Here is a 15,486-nt window from a genome sequence, read left to right on the forward strand (position 1 = left end):
GAATATAATTTGTGACATTGTTGTTGAAAAATAACTTTGTGGAAAAATGGCTGACAATGAAATGTGATGAAACCAAAAGTCAGCCAGTTCACCCCCACTGCCCCGCCATACTCCTATCTTAGCTGTTTACATCATCCACCGAAATAACAGAGAAGACATATAGGAATTTCCGGCCCATTCCTGGTTTTGAGTCACATTTTTGTCCGATTTAGTCTTTGCACAGTGCCTTTCTTGTCCGGAGCCGTGGTCAGATTGTTTTTCTTGAAATCTACCCCGCGTTTCTGAGCCGGACTCTCCGTGGCGAGTAGCGCTCTGTCGAATGGTACAAAGAGATGAAAACAACCTGTGTGTACCAGCACAGACAGACTTTGGTAAGAGCAGACAGCCGAGACAAGACGCACATCTGAGGAATCAGAAATCACATACTGAATAAAACAGAGAGCAGTAAAGTGTCTTCCTCTGTAGTGAGGGGTGGTCTTTGTAGCTCGATGTTTTATTCTTCCGGACATAAGCCTCCTGTATATCAACATATTAACTATTAGAGGCGGGCAATATATTGAAGCTTGGCTAATATTCTGAATTAGAGACACAATTTGAATATAGTGTACATGATTTATAGTGAAAATGCAACAAAAAGAGCTGATTCAAAATTAATACAATTTTAGTCTTTCAAATAAATGCGAGGTGATATTTCTAAACTTTTGTGATTAAGTTTATGTTGATGTTTTGACGCATATCTGTTTGATTGACATATCGTCTGGCTATTGTCATCTTGGTACCCAAAAAATAATCGAGATATTCATTTTTGTCAATATATATAAAAGAAAATCATGTACTAAAATACTCTAAAAAGTGACTAACTATGTTGCACAGAAAAAAATCTTGTAACCAAATAAAGATTCTAGAAGTTTTGGGGTAGATGCTCTGTTAAACGTATTTTTTTTTTCTTTACTAAGCCCCCTTGTGGCCGGAGTTAGTATTTCTGTGTTACCTTGCAATGGTCATTGCTTCACAATTGTTATTTTGGATATATGCCGAATTTTAATATTGAGTGTCTATTTTCTATATTAAGAACTATGAAAAAGGCAGCATAATAAGCTATTTAAGAATGAAAAAAATAGAATAATTAAGATGGTAATTGTTCATTTTACAGTCAGATCATCACCAAAAATATTGCGGTGTACAAAACGGTTTAACATGTAAGATTAAGCAATACTCTTTTTATATTTTTTATGAGGTATGTAAATATGGAGTGGTTTGAACTTGGAAAGGCAAGATATTATTTTGGTGACAGCACTTTTAACCTATTCAAATTGGAATGACCTATTACACAAACGTACTATTATTTACTGTCATAGGTTGAATATACTAGCACACCGCCTGTTGAAAACGGTATGGGCAACAGTGACAGCTAAGTTCACAACAAAAACAAAAATACTGAGTCGGTAAATGTTAGAGGACAAAATGCCCCATTAGTGCACCGCAGTGACAGGCCGCCGGGAAATGTGGGAAAGCGGTGCTGCCTTATACTATATTTTAAATGAGTTATTCTGTGTCTGTTGAGATGCTTTTGCTATTGTTTTATTCAGGTTGAAGTGCGCTATTTGCATTGGAGCTAAGTAAACAAATGTCAGAAGCTATAACTTTAGAAAGGCAAATTAGGTCCTTAGACAATCTGGATCTAGGTTTTAGTGCAAACATATTAAAAAATTAACTTTTATAAGAACATCAATGTTACTTTGGTTTCAACGTTATCTTGACAGCAGTTTTCTGGTCTGATGACAGTTGTAATTGAGTTGTCAAAATGCCTCTGTTCTTTCTGTAGTCGTTCAAAGTCTAATATTATATAGGTTTAATGGTTGCTATTGGTGTTCAGCTTTGTCTCAGCTTTAGGGGATTGATGTGAATATTTGTAAATTGATTTTGATTCTAAATTTGGCTTGACACTCAATACAAATGTTTTATATCACAACGATAATTTTAAAAAAAAAACATGTATTTCACAGACAATAGACTATAATAGATGTTTCTTTAATGTTATTGTGTCAAAACTTTGGACAACGCTACAAGGAGATACCTATACTATACTATAATCAAACAAGGTGAAATCCCTCCCAAATAATACTCAAATATTCCAAAATATAACCAGAATGCCTCCATGTGACTTGAGTGAGTTGTGATTATTGTGTCTGTCTTGTCAAGGTTTCATTCCCAGTGGACCAAAGCTCCAGTGCTCAAGTCTGTGTCTGAGCTCTGAAAACCACAAAACCATTCACTGTCACAACCATGAAGCTTTTAACAAAAGGGTTAATAAACATATATATTATTTCCTAAATGGCAAGTTTAATAATACTTTGTTTCCCCTTGATGTAGGATCATGCCTGTCATAATGAATGTACACCAACACGTACCACAGTAATGTAGGGTTCAGTTTAGCTTGACCTTAAAAAGTATTAAAATTATGACTTGTGTTTGTCTCCATGTAAGATAAAATGTCAACTTACATCTATGCAGAGAGACAGCTAGGACTGAAAATAAGATGAATAATTTTGAATTTTCAGTTCACAGTGCACATTTAACGCACAACCAGGAGCATCAGGGGCATAAACACTGAGAGAAGATGGACTGACATATACAGTACATCCCTTGCAGACTCAAGGAGATATTTCTTTTTTTCATCTTCTACTGCTTGATTCTGTTAGGGGTCACGGGTGAGTGGAGCCTTTCCTGACTTTGGGCCTTAGGCAGGGTAAAGAGATATAGTTTTAAGATATAAAAGATATTGCATCTATTCCACTTTTGCTACAACTGAAGATCCTGCAGCCCTAATAGTACATGCTCACCTACATTGGCTATAAACCCATACTATGGCTTAGGCTAAGTTTCTAATGCAACGCTTTAAACGCAGAGACATTTCTCAGATATTCACAACGTTCCAAATGGCCTGTGAAAGTCTTCCCCTAAAGCAGCCGGATACTCATATCCTCACAACGTACAGAGCTGCCCCCGTAATCTTCATCCATACGAGTTTATTATGTCAGATTAACATCTGTACAAACACAAACCTCTTCCTGAAGATAATCCCCCAGAATGTATCGGGCCTGGTAGGTTTCCATGGTATCGGGGAGGGCAGAATCGGATACCTCGAATAGCCACGGGGTATTTCCCAATGTGGGCGGAGACGAGTTCAGTCCTGGGCCTCATGATCAGTGTCATTCAATCTGTCTGAACTGCAACAGGCTCAAGCCACAGCTGAAACTTCTGCACATCCACAGTTTAAGATTCAGCGTACAATTCCTCTTTCTTTACACCACAAACAGGAAGATGGAAGATGGATTAGGTATGGGCAAAATGTAGTCTGGAATATTGTTTGCAGATTTCTTGTTAAAGTAGCCAATAATTGTACTCAAGTAACGTTACTAAGAGGAAGTACAAAGTAGTGGTCCAAGAAATGACTTGAGAAGGCTTAAAGTAATTTATTTATGATTTATAAGGACAAAAATTGTGGTATTTTCAAATGAGCGGTGCTAGAAACATAAATGTTTAGATAATTGAATATACCGGTAGTCAACACCGACAATTATCGACTTACAACAAGAAGAGTAACCAAAACCTTTACTCAATTTAAAGTACTGTCACTTCAAACTAATATAATATTACTTATATAGGTGTAAAAGTAAACAGTCTGAAAACTACTCCAAAAAATAAAATGTAACTGAGTACTACTGAAGACATTATAGGATAGAATAAATAATAAATACCAACCGACAATAGTCAAAATGAAATATTATATAGCCAAATTCCCAAAGAGATAGTTTTGTATACATTTTGTATTATTCACAAAACATCATATACATTTTCAGTTATAATAATGCAGGAACAGTTCCAGTAGCTTTATTGACTATAGATTATTATACTTTTCTTACACAAGACATGTTTACTATGATATATTTGAAATACTTCTTTTATGTTTTGTTGTGGTGAACCTGTTGCACCACTGAAAGAGTAACAGCAGTAACGACATTGAAAGAGTAACAGCAGTAACGACATTGAAAGAGTAACAGCAGTAACGACATTGAAAGAGTAACAGCAGTAACGACATTGAAAGAGTAACATCAGTAACAACATTGAAAGAGTAACAGCAGTAACGACATTGAAAGAGTAACAGCAGTAACGACATTGAAAGAGTAACAGCAGTAACGACATTGAAAGAGTAACAGCAGTAACGACTTTGAAAGAGTAACATCAGTAACAACATTGAAAGAGTAACAGCAGTAACGACATTGAAAGAGTAACAGCAGTAACGACATTGAAAGAGTAACAGCAGTAACGACATTGAAAGAGTAACATCAGTAACAACATTGAAAGAGTAACAGCAGTAACGACATTGAAAGAGTAACAGCAGTAACGACATTGAAAGAGTAACAGCAGTAACGACATTGAAAGAGTAACATCAGTAACAACATTGAAAGAGTAACAGCAGTAACGACATTGAAAGAGTAACAGCAGTAACGACATTGAAAGAGTAACAGCAGTAACGACATTGAAAGAGTAACAGCAGTAACGACATTGAAAGAGTAACATCAGTAACAACATTGAAAGAGTAACAGCAGTAACGACATTGAAAGAGTAACAGCAGTAACGACATTGAAAGAGTAACAGCAGTAACGACTTTGAAAGAGTAACATCAGTAACAACATTTAAAGAGTAACATCAGTAACAACATTTAAAGAGTAACATCAGTAACAACATTGAAAGAGTAACAGCAGTAACAACCTTGAAAGAGTAACATCAGTAACAACATTTAAAGAGTAACATCAGTAACAACATTGAAAGAGTAACAGTAGTAACAACATTGAAAGAGTAACATCAGTAACAACATTTAAAGAGTAACATCAGTAACAACATGCAATAGTTGTAATGGTTGCGATAAAAACATTTGTTGGTAGTATTATACGCAGTTATATACAGTATATATAGTGCTTGTGTAGAAATATTTGAAATGGCCTTTACTTGGATACAGGCCTGTTTGTTTACATCCGAGTGTGTGGCCTTGTGGAACCACTTTGGTGATTTATTTTCCCTGTTTAATGCCTCATTGCTGCAGCCTATAACCTGCACCCCAATCTTTCCTACTCCCTTTATGATCATGTTGAGTTGTGAGCTCCACTTTTTCTCGCACCGTTACATGGCTTTTTCACTCCGCGACCGCAAAAACCTCGAACCTTGAAACCACCGTGCACTGCCTGTACCTCGGGCCCCCCCCTCCCCTGCCGTCCCTCCTATACTTTTGCGCACATACCGACCTCCAGAGATTCCCATTGGGTGACCTCAGCCTAAAGACTTTGGTCTGGTCTTCATTAAGTCCCTGAGTCACTGCTGGAGAGGCCCCGGAGCGCTCCAGTCCACACCCCGATCCAGATGTAAGCTCTGCCCCAGATGTGATGTCATGGCTGGGGCCCCCGACGCCGGTCACCTCCCTGTTCCCCGCTCAGAGCCGGGCCGCGGACCAACGCACTGGGGTGATAGAGACGGGGAGACCGCAGAAAATACAGAACACAAAGGCATTTTTAAATTCGTTGCCAGATACTGTGGGTCTGCTATTGCAAAATGTTGATATTCGATCCCGTTACCTTACATGGAACAATGCGATGGAGTCCTGGCACCAGTTAGAACACTCCAGAGTGAGGGCAGCGGCTCACAGGCTTTTACTGCTAAAGACCGGACTGGAGGTGGGAGATATGTGCAACGATTGATTGTATCGCAATTGTTGTTTTGAAGATTTGCAAACTTAGAATATCAGGTGTATCGTCTGTAATTAAAACTATTAAAATAACTCAAAAAGAGACAGAAAAGTCTAGTTTAATCATTCAAACAAGTATATTGTGATATTTCTGCCATTTTGTGGTTATTTTATGGCCCATTCACATTTTTTTGTAGGGATGTACCAATACCAGTATCGATGTCTGAGCCGATACTGGGAAATGTAACGGATCGAGTATCAATGAACAATCTTCTGAGACTGATCTGATACTCCAATTAGTCTTTTTGAGAACACAAACATATTTTTACCAACTTTCACCCAGTAAATTGTAATATGTGATACCTCTTTTTATTATTGTTATTTATATTTTATTACAAAGTCCAAGGCAAATGTAAGTGTGCATAATCTTATGCCATTTTATATTGTAGGATCTTGTGGTATAAGATCTTGGCTGTAGTTTAATATATTTAAGGTTAAAGTACACTTTATTGTCCCTGTTTGTAAATTCGTCCTCTGCATTTGACCCATTCTCCTCTGGAGCAGTGCAACCTTCTCGCTGTGAGGGGAGAATGCTAACCACTCTGCCACTGTGGTAAACGTGTGATATGGAGCAAGGATAAATGGTCCCACATAGACACACATTCAGACACCAGTGTGCACAGACCCTGGGGGTGAGGCGGGTTAAGTGTCATGCCCAAGGACACAACGGCAGTTTTCACCTGAGGCAGCTGCAATCGCACTGCCAACCTGTGAGTCAGAGGGTCTGACCGCTCTAAGAATGTTCAAGAATGTTGGATGCAGGACAACAACTCTGACAAATAATGTAAGAGAAAAAGCCAGTTACCCCAGAGCAGCGCCAGGACCCCAAAGCAGCAATTATGGTCAGGGGCACTTACTTAAAGCTCACTGTACATGTGGTGCAGGATAATACACGGAACATCTGGAAGAAGAAACCTACTCTGATATCTGACATTTTAAAAGGACAATAGAATGGGAAGAGAGGAAAAAGGAAGTTTCGCACAGCGTTAGAAGGGAATTTCCTAATTTATCACACACTTCTGGTAAAAAGAAAATCCCATATAACTCACTGTATCTGTTGTTAACAAACCCAGTCCTCTCTGACAGCTCATTAGTCATGGGACAGTGAAATTATGAAAATGAGTGGCTGAGGAAGAACTACTACAACATATTGCCATCAGTTGCCTTGGTGTTGCAGACATACCACATTTATTTAATGACATCAACACTGAGAAATATGAGCAAACAAGTTGTCATCTGTTGAGCTCCTCATAGACCTCACCCAATTCCACTAAACAGCTTTGTGTTTGTTACTCACCAGTGACACAAATCAAGAATAGTTTGGTCTTTTCCATGAACTTAAGCTGTTTTTTTGTCTTTGTGATGAAAGTTACATAGTTAAATTGCAACTAATACACCTCTTCTTTCCATAGCTCCATAGATGCAACGTTAAAACTATTTATTTATGAATACATTGAGAGTTGTTAAAATAAAACGTGGATCATCATCATATTCTCTGATTCATCCCTCGTGTAGTTTTGAGGCAATCCCACAAGATCTTTGCCAGAAAGAACAAGGAAAATCTTTGAAAAATGTAAACTCTATAAACCTCCCTGCGCGGGTTGCTCTGAACAATTTTGTTTTGCTATCCTCCAGACGGTCATATGTAAACCCTGAAGGATGCGCTGAACAAAAGACGTTTTGTAATAGCGTCAGTGACACAAGACCGTCTTTGCCCTCGCTCGACGCGCCCGCCGAGTTAAATGGAAGAGTGTGACTTGGTTTTCTGCAGCGTTGTTGGCACCGTTTTACCCACAGCAGCTGCAGAGGACCGGGGTTTTGGCCTTTGAGCTTGTTTAGTATTTGTCTTGTGCCAGCGGGGAGTTGTGCGGCGTTCTTCTGTTGTGAGAGTCGCATCGTTTAAAAGTCTAAGAGCGATGAAACAAAGTCGAGGGGAAATTGGGGGAGATGGTTAAACAGCGCCTTCAAAAGCATAAATCGGTGTTAGCGATACAGAATGGTGTTTAATTATTCAGTGGGTGGCTAATTGTATAGTTTCTCCTTCTCTGCGGTTATTGCTTTTGGGGAAATCATTCTCCCATTTGATCAATAGTGGAGTTTTATGGCTCTTCATTGTGGCTTTTGGCAGAATCGCTTCCCATTGACTTTATTAGAGGTTTAAGTTTTATAAGGTTGTGCTGTAAAACTATTTGGTAAACAGATTTGAAGACAAACATTTTACACACACATGCTCGTTTTCTTCAACCTTTAGTTGTTTAGTCCATTAATCGGTCGATGATGTAGTGAATGATCTTTTTTTATGTGAATTGTACTTCTAATCTGCCTTTTTACAGACAAATACATTGTTTCCAATAATTCAATAATGCCTTTTCATATGGATACAAATATAAGATAAGATAAGACAAGATATTCCTTTATTGTACCAACATGGGGAAATTTCATTGTTGCAACGCAGGTAGATACGGAGGAAAAGAACAGATAACTTATAGGAAGTTTAAAAAACACTCTTAAAGGCGCAATGGACGATTTTTCGGCGATTTGAGAACGCAGGTGGAAGTGCGCATTCCACTCCCCCGTGTGGACTGATACAACACACACATGCGTTTGTTTATTAGCGCAACGGATCGCATCACATCGCTCGTCTCCCGTAGATTTCTGTCCACTTCTGCGTCAGCTCGAACTGTCTTTCTCCGTCTTCATTTTGCCCCGTACACTGAGGGAACTATATTATGATAGATCCATGCGCTTAGGCACGCGGAAACGTGGGGACGAGCCTGACGCGGCTGCAGGTGAGCGGTAGGTGCGTTTTATGATTGATACGTGGCAGGACAAATGATTTATCCACGCCACGAGGAAATATGATACAAAATTTGCTGGAAAAAATCATCCATTCCACCTTTAATAGAAGAACTCTTATAAACAAAACTCTTACAAACAAAACCTCTCATTTCTTAATAAGCATATGTTAATATGTATAATTAATAAGTATATATTAATATGTATAATTAATAAGTATATATTAATAAGTAAATATGTTGAATTCTCTGTTTATTCTTTTTTTTTTTTTTTTTGGCATAATTCTTGCTCAAAATCACCTTGCTTAAGCTAGTGCGAAAAGTAGTTAAATTATAAACCCATAAACCCATTATAAACACATTTTTAGTCAAATCTTGAACATACATTTTAGTAGTCCAACTTGTCATAGACAGTTTAAGACACTATGTGAAAGACAAACATGAATAATACTTATATAATTTTAATGATTTTAGTTGTGCAGGATAAATCTTGATGGACTTTTTCTACAAACCCTCACATTGTTGTGCCCTAAGGCAAGGGATTTTTAATAATGCCTGTAAAATCATCGGCCTCGCCTGGAGCGTCGCATGCTTGCCTACTTCCCGTTCATATCCTCGTAGAACCAACGCAATTAATCCCCGTTCGAGCTTATTTCAAAATAGCCGGAGTGCACTTTTTCAGGCACGTACTAAAGTGTATTAGTCAACTCTTCCTCCCACTTACAATGATTTACCGTGTATGACTTTGCTGCTTCTTTCTTTGTGTTGTTATTCTAGCTCGAACGTCTCCCCGCTGTACGACTTTCCCCTTTTCTCCCGAGTGAACTATAAAAAGAGCTATGGACAAAATAGGTACTTTGATTTCACGGATCACTGCGCTGCAATTGATCACGCTAGCTCTGTATCTGTGTAGCATCTGGGGAGATTAACCGGCAGCTCTGAAACAACCAAACATGAAAGGTGTTTTGAAGTCGAAGGGCGGGCGCGAGCTGAAAGAGTATCGGACAGAGAGAAAGCCACACACGCTGAATATATTCGTGGGCAGAAGTTTGAATTAAACTCGTCTTTCCATGAGAGAAAAGAAAACGGAGCTGTTCCGTAGGGCGTCCATACTCGAACCGCCCATCAATAATCGCAGAACAGGAAAACGGGGCGGAGGGAGGACAGAGTGGTGGGAATGAAAAATGCATGTCACGAATCGGGTCGTTTTTTTTTACATTTGGTGTGCGTGTAGCCGCCGCACCTCTCCCCGTACCCCTTTGACACCATTTTTCCATCGCACGGTCAGCCTGTCGGCTGCAATACGCCCTGATGCGCTTCAGCGGCCAACGCGGCGAGATCAAGAAGGACCCGCGCCCCGTTCCAGCGCGGGTCTGAGAAACAATCGCGCAGTAGGCTGTGGCGGGATTAAAATGGATTCAATCAAAGAGCGTCCTTCTTATATTTCAATTATGTCATCTCCTTTATATTCATAGGTTTCAGCTTCTTGTTTGAGGGCTTTTTCCCATTCGTAGATGTATTATTTTGTTGTTCAGTTGTTACTCGCTATGGTAACATTTGTCATTTTTAATAATCCTCAAAACATTGATATAACCACGTGCTGTCACATAATAGCTCTTATGTAGTCACGTTTAGATGTGTTTGTGTGATGAGTGTGGATGTAAAAAAGTATAGCCAGATACTATATAATTAAAGTATTGAAACTAGGTACTCATTTAAGCAAGTATTGATACTAAATAAATTACATAAATTGGACAAAATGTGATCTTTATTGAGTAGTTTTAGAATGGTTGTGATTTTTAGCTGAAATAGGCCGCATGGTAGTAAAAAAATACTATCGTTTTTAGTTTTTTTCTTTATTACATGACATTTTGCCCAACAAAAATGGGTTTATTGAGTTTTTAAGACTACTTCTTAACTATTAAAATCAAGAGCAGTCATTGGTTTGTCTGCAAGTTAAGATTATAACTTTCATAATAATGATTTTGGGCCAAATAATGAGCAACTCCATCAGCAAGACATGTGAATTAAAGATTATTACACTTTTATTTAGGGCTGAAACAAGTTATTTGTTACTACGGTAATCAATTTGTGAAATAATTGTCAACTAGTAATGGAATAATTATTATATCTAGACTTTACACAGACTACAAAACATGCCATGTGCTGAGAGCGGAGGTTTTATGACACAGAAGAAGCAGAATTAGGCAAAAATGACACCGGAAGCATGTTAATTTTGTATTTTTGTTGCAATAACGATTCTGTTTGTAGCTATACTCCAGTAGGATGACCCCAAGCTTCATTACTTAAGCTTAATTTGAGTTAAATGTTATGGATTAATAAAACACTTGTTAGATGCAGCGCTTCTTTTATTAAAACATTCATTAAGCCAAACACAGACACTACACCAGCCGTTCTCACTTCTCGGCCGGCTCGTTTGGAATCACTGTATGAAATCAATTAGACCGAACAGAAACTATTGCAATACTCCATGCAGTCATTGCATAATCCTCCATCTTTGTAACATTTATAAGCGCCTTCGCCGACGCTCTGCTCTCGCCCCATCGCCCCCTTTGCGCTTCTCGTCTGCGCGCTTGTTTTCTCTCTGCCCTTTGCGGTTTCTCCCTTCCGAGTGACAGACTAGAGGCTCATGGGAAATATGCACTCCGTCAGCTGGCATCCTAGAGGAGACATTGGAGCGGAAATGAACGAGAGGCTTTCTGATTATCTCACTACAACGCCGTGATCGCTGGCTTTAATTTGCTTTTTTATTATGCTGCTCGCGGCTCAGAGGTAGCTCGTGGGATCACTGGCAGTAAAAGGAACGACGTGCCGGTTCATAATTTGTGTTTGATAAGTACAGATTGGTTTATTGCTTTCGTAATCGTGCGCGGTGGGGTGCAATTCACAAATTCTTTGCAGTTGTTTGAGGCCCACTTCACGTTGGATTGAATTAGAGTTTAATACCGTTAGCATTTCAGATATACCGTGTACTTTGGGTCTGTCACTGGAGAGGCTCTTATGTTGGTTATCAGCTTGTTTTATTTATGCCACAGGATGAATTGTTATAGCTGCTGCTCACGGGAAGCATCAAGTTAAACTAATAGTGACATATGCCAGGCAATGTTTGCAGCTAAGTTTTTGTTTTGTAGAGCGGGATCAACAATAATCATTCTCTCTTCATACATTTTTTAAGTATTTTGTTTTATTGTAATGGCTCGACTTGTTTGTCTGTGGTCCCAGTGTGAGTGTTTGTAAATGCAGCACCAAGTTGTAGAAGGCTATAAAAGGTTGCTTGAATAAATATCTAAATTATGTATCAATAATACAAAATGTGAACCATAATAACATGCAATTTAATCCTGAGCACAGGGTTTTGTTTACTGTCGATCAACATAATACCTGGCACATTATTATGCGGTATAAATAATGAATTTAACATTATGCACTATTGATACGATGGTTTTAAGTCGTTTTAAAGGAGTTGTTGTAGAAGTTAAAGGAGTTGTTGTAGGAGTTAAAGGAGTTGTTGTAGAAGTTAAAGGAGTTGTTGTAGTAGTTAAAGGAGTTGTTGTAGGAGTTAAAGGAGTTGTTGTAGGAGTTAAAGGAGTTGTTGTAGAAGTTAAAGGAGTTGTTGTAGAAGTTAAAGGAGTTGTTGTAGTAGTTAAAGGAGTTGTTGTAGTAGTTAAAGGAGTTGTTGTAGAAGTTAAAGGAGTTGTTGTAGGAGTTAAAGGAGTTGTTGTAGGAGTTAAAGGAGTTGTTGTAGAAGTTAAAGGAGTTGTTGTAGGAGTTAAAGGAGTTGTTGTAGAAGTTAAAGGAGTTGTTGTAGGAGTTAAAGGAGTTGTTGTAGTAGTTAAAGGAGTTGTTGTAGGAGTTAAAGGAGTTGTTGTAGGAGTTAAAGGAGTTGTTGTAGAAGTTAAAGGAGTTGTTGTAGGAGTTAAAGGAGTTGTTGTAGGAGTTAAAGGAGTTGTTGTAGAAGTTAAAGGAGTTGTTGTAGTAGTTAAAGGAGTTGTTGTAGGAGTTAAAGGAGTTGTTGTAGTAGTTAAAGGAGTTGTTGTAGTAGTTAAAGGAGTTGTTGTAGGAATTAAAGGAATTGTTGTAGGAGTTAAAGGAGTTGTTGTAGGAGTTAAAGTAGTTATTGTTGTAGGAGTTAAAGGAGTTGTTGTAGGAGTTAAAGGAGTTGTTGTAGGAGTTAAAGGAGTTGTTGTAGGAGTTAAAGGAGTTGTTGTAGGAGTTAAAGGAGTTGTTGTAGGAGTTAAAGGAGTTGTTGTAGGAGTTAAAGGAGTTGTTGTAGGAGTTAAAGGAGTTGTTGTAGAAGTTAAAGGAGTTGTTGTAGGAGTTAAAGGAGTTGTTGTAGAAGTTAAAGGAGTTGTTGTAGGAGTTAAAGGAGTTGTTGTAGTAGTTAAAGGAGTTGTTGTAGGAGTTAAAGGAGTTGTTGTAGGAGTTAAAGGAGTTGTTGTAGAAGTTAAAGGAGTTGTTGTAGGAGTTAAAGGAGTTGTTGTAGTAGTTAAAGGAGTTGTTGTAGGAGTTAAAGGAGTTGTTGTAGGAGTTAAAGGAGTTGTTGTAGAAGTTAAAGGAGTTGTGAGATAGTTTCAAGAAATCCTTTTAAAAATAATGACAGTTTATTTGATCATTTTTGTATTCAATATTTTAGTCAATTGCGATCAAACGTATTATTCTGAAAGTTTCACTCTCGAAGGTTTTGGCATCTGAAAAAAAAAAAACATATTTCCATTTTCATACAAAAGGTTGTGGTTTGTTCACATGGTTGTTTTGGGTCCTGGGTAAAGTAAAAAGTAGTGGGACAATTAACCACTCAAAAGGTATTTGGAGAAACTGAGTACTGTGGATGTAAAATGCATTAGAATAGACATAAATTAGACATAAAGAATAGACATAAATTGCAAAAATAAATTATATCTGAAGGCAAGGCATAAGAAAGAAGTGCAAATCTTCAAATAATTGACTAATCATGACAAGTCGACTATAAAAGAAAAAAATTGTAATTGTATTTTGGACGATACTGACTCTAAAACACATTAGACACCTTTGACAATTGTTCTGGTTCACGTGTCTTAGTTTCTCTCTTTTTGTTGGATATTTACTGATTTTGATTTGTGTCTTGTTTTTATTCCAAAAATAGATTTTTTTTTTATTACAAAGACAGAGACTTTTATACCTTTATCCGGTTAACAATATTGTGTTTAAAGTCTCAAAATACAATAGAAATAAGCGCGTGACTAGTCGCAGACAACTTCACCACTAGAATAATCGAGTTGCAGCTCTTGCCGTCAACATAAAGCTTGTGTCACTATAAAACTACTCTTATAAAACAAACTGTTACTTCAAACTAAACATGACTCAAGTAGAAGTAAAATAATGGCGTCTGAAGAGCACAAGTTACTCAAGAGTAAACGAGTGCTGCCCTCGATATCGTCGCCTTCTATAGATCCTGTATTTACAAGTGTTTTTATATAGTTTGTGTAAGACTAGACATTTGAATTGGTGATGAATGTGGTTATTAAGAAATCGAATGTCCGTCCCACATAACATACCCTTTTCGCTCGTGTAACTACAACGCCAGCAGCATTAAGTGAACATTTCCTTTATTTCATTGCCTGCCTCGGTGCATTACAGCAACACTGCAACATGCGCCTCGCCTGCTCTTGTCTGAATGTTCCCACTGGCTTTTAAAAATAGCAACGCAAAACCAATTCAGGGGACACCAATATTGGATATGACGTGTTAAATTTGACAGGTGACACAGGGACACCTCGTGCTGACACCTGGAACGAAATAAGAAAAAAAGCTGACAGGTAATTATTATTTTGGTGTTTTTTCCTCTGGACATAGAAGTCACAGCGTCTCACAGCACATGTCCGGCTGCCTCAGGGCGTCGCTGGGTAACGGTCAGTTGTTCTGGTTTCAAATACAAATGTGCAGTGAATGTTATTGTGCTGCGGAAGGGGAAAGCTTAGAGGTGTGCTCCAAGTGAAGGGAACATTTGAACAAAGAGTTGATGAGAATTCACAGCGAGGCAGAATGTGTCCGAGCACTTTTTGACAGCGTTTTATGGAGGTTTCTTAAGCTGTGGACAACGAGTGCAATGACAAGACTAAATACAGACTAAAACAAATCAAATCAGGCAAAAAACTGTACCGAAACATAGCTGAGTGTAATCATATTTGTTCATCTTTCAGTAGTGTGGATGTGGGAGATATATGTGGGATAATTGATAATATTGCAATTTCTGTTGTCTATGGTTGAAAATATTGAAAAATATCTCAAAAACAATTAGTTTAATCCCCAAAACAAGAGTATAAAGTGGTATTTCTGCACTTTTGTGGTTTTGTGCAACACTTTTCTCCAAATATCGTAAATACCAAAAATCTAGTTTCTCTGATTTGAGTTTTTATAGTGCCGTTCACTTTAGCACTTTAGTTTCATACTTGGGGTTCTCCGTGCTGTTTCCATGGATGTATCGGCTGTTTCAAAGCAGAACGGAGGAGAGAGCGGCGTATTTTGAACATACAAGTTTGTGTGAAAGAGCTCAGAGGACCTGCAGTATGAAACATAATGAAGTCCAGCGATGGCGAAGACACGGAGGCTACAAGGCACAAAATGCTAATGCTGCAAAAAAGAGTCACTGCCCAAAACACCGTGTTCTTTCACAAAACAAAACTCTTCCCAGTCACACTCATGAGTTGAAAACACACCGCAGATTCAAAAGTTTATAATTAAATATGTAAATCCAACAGATCATCGAGGCATTAAGGTAATAATCAAAGCTTTTTTGTTACCAAATTAGTCGATTTACTCAATTAACCGTTGCAGCCCTACTTCGAACTGAATCCAACAATTACAATGTTGGTCGGAAAAACATGGCAA

At 38.1% G+C, this 15,486-nt stretch overlaps 1 protein-coding gene across 1 annotated transcript in view; it reads left to right on the forward strand.

The window, feature by feature from the left end:
• Window positions 1-15,486, forward strand: part of emilin2a (elastin microfibril interfacer 2a) — a 42,960-nt gene that overhangs the window by 18,187 nt on the left and 9,287 nt on the right. The gene's annotated exons all lie outside the window — the stretch shown is intronic.

The sequence above is a fragment of the Eucyclogobius newberryi genome, unplaced genomic scaffold (genome assembly GCF_026437365.1).
Source record: "Eucyclogobius newberryi isolate DKJ021-1_F unplaced genomic scaffold, fEucNew1.0.hap1 SCAF_12, whole genome shotgun sequence".
Taxonomy (NCBI): domain Eukaryota; kingdom Metazoa; phylum Chordata; class Actinopteri; order Gobiiformes; family Gobiidae; genus Eucyclogobius; species Eucyclogobius newberryi.